This window comes from Penaeus monodon, chromosome 5 (assembly GCF_015228065.2).
Source record: "Penaeus monodon isolate SGIC_2016 chromosome 5, NSTDA_Pmon_1, whole genome shotgun sequence".
NCBI classification, from domain to species: Eukaryota; Metazoa; Arthropoda; class Malacostraca; order Decapoda; family Penaeidae; genus Penaeus; species Penaeus monodon.
The window spans coordinates 56,393,242-56,395,741 of record NC_051390.1 but is presented as its reverse complement, the minus strand read 5'-3'; positions in this window follow the sequence as shown (position 1 = coordinate 56,395,741).

The following is a 2,500-nucleotide window of genomic DNA, read 5'->3' as shown; positions in this document are numbered from 1 at the left end:
ATTTCCTCATTTCGTTCCTGTCCCATTCCCCCTTCAAACAAATAGATAGATAGAAACAGATAGATAAACAGAGGCAGTGGACAGACAAAACGAATAAACAGGAACAGCAGGTAGACAGAATGAATAACTAGAGACCGTGGAATATAAATAAATAGGTAATATAAATAAATAATTCCACTCAACAGATAATTCAAGTAAATGTATATAAGATGAATGTAAGATTCGTTAATAAATATAGGGTAGATAAAATATATTAAAAGATATGGTTCTAATGAACAAAATTAATAAGCGGACGAATCGAAACGAGTAGTGAATGGAAGCAAAATATACAAAGTGAATTATTCTGATCAGAAACGAGTTCTCGCAACGAAATAAGAATTATTATTAACGAAAGGAAAGAATCAGTCAAGACTAGCAGACTGGATGATTAAGAACAAGGATGTAGATATGAAAAACGAAATATTGATAATGCAAATGAGATCAGATTTAAACAAGTGACATGATGCAGAAAAGGTATGAATGAGAATGAATATCTTTACAATACAAGACGTCGAATATATCATGAGACGAAAATATATGAGAAAACGGTTAAATGCGTCTCTTGTATTGTGAAGATATTCATTCTCATTCATTTTTTTCTCTACATTTGTCGCTATAAATAGAAAATGACGGAGGGGGGGGGTTAAGCGATTGATAAATAAGAGAAATGATAGATAATGCATGAATATAATGTAAGATGATACAAATAATGAATAAAGCATACAACTAATGGAAAATTAACGAAACTATTAACTCTCTCTCTCTCTCTTTTCCCCTTCCTCCCTCTCCCCTTCCCTCCCTTTCCTCCCCATTCCCCCTCTCCTCTTCCCTCTCTCTCTTTCTCTCTCTCTCTCTCTCTCTCTCTCTCTCTCTCTCTCTCTTTCTCTCTCCTTTTCTCTCTGAGAACAAGATAATATCGCATAAAAGAGTAAAAATTGCCCCCAGTCGCCGCGTTGTCTTCCTCTCCTTCGCTCCTCTCGCCACCTCGCCGTCGGACGTAACTATCTGGAACCTCAAGAATTTCCTTTTCCTTCCCCGACTTCCTGCAGGAGACGAGGTGGATCCTTCAGCCCCCCACCTCGCACATCCCTCCCCCTACCCCCCAACCCCGATCTCCCCTTATAGCCTCTGACATCCCTCCCCCTCCCCCTCCCCCTGCCTTATCCTTATAAACCCTGATACCCCCCACCCCCCTGACCCCTGCCCCTCTCTTTATACCCCCCCACCCACCACGACTTCCCTCCTATTCGCTATTTTTCTTTCTCCTTCCTTCTTGTCGTTTATTGGCTTACTTTTCTCGACTTTTCCTACCTTATACCTCTTCTTTTTTTATTTATCTTTTCCTTCTGTCCCTCTTTTCTTGTGTTTTCTTTTCCTCCCCTCTCCTCTCTTCCTTCCCTCTTCGTATTGCCTCTCGCTTTTAATATTCATTCATCTCTCTGCATTTCTCCTTTTACTTCCTTCTGTCTTCCAAAGTCTTTCCTCTAGCTTTTCTCACTCTATCCTTTTCTGCTTCCTATTTCCCCTATTTATCTCTCCTCTCCCTTTTCCTCCTATCCTATCTTATCTCTTCCGCTTCCCCTATCCTATCTCCTCTTCCCTTCTCATCTCCTTCCCCCTCTTTCCCCTTCTATTCCCCCCCCCTCTCTCTCCTTCCCCATCTCTGACTTCCATATTCCTATGTTCTTTTTATCTCCTCTTTCTCTCATCTTCTCTCCTCCCGCCCCTTACCACCTCCTCCTCCTCCTCCTCCTCCTCCTCCTCCTCCTCCTCCTCCTCCTCCTCCTCCTCCTCCTCCTCCTCCTCCTCCCATTACCCTCCCTTCCTCCCTTTCCCTTTGGGTAACCCTGCCTTGACATGCCTTTGTTCTCTTGCATGTTATACAAACGCATATCCGTTTTTCCACGTACTGCAGGTATAATAGCTCTAGTTAGTTTTGTGATGACTATTTGTGTGTATAATTATGTTGCCTTCCATTTCTAGAAATACAATTATTAAAATATACAAATTTAGATTAGTATTAATTATAGTATTTATTAACTTTAATTATAATGTATATCAGAATTAATGTACAAATGTCAAGATATACATAATGCAAATATTAAGATATGCATAATGGTGGTAATAGTAGTAGTAATTATCATTATGATTAGCAGCGCTGTTCATAATGATAGTATAAGGAATGGTATTCTTAAACAGTAGTGTCTGTGATAACATAAAGGAAAATCAAGATTGTAGTAAAATTAATGATAATACTAAAAATTTCAGTAATAATAAAAATCATGCCATTAATGATAACGACAATAGTAATGTGATAAATCAATGTTTGATGCTGCATATGTCAATATATAACATGGATCTATTACCATAATTTTGTATTCCCATTTCAAAAAACTATCAAGAAATTACGTTAGAGAAATCGAAATATTTCTTTCAAACATACTGATAAGAGTATATACAA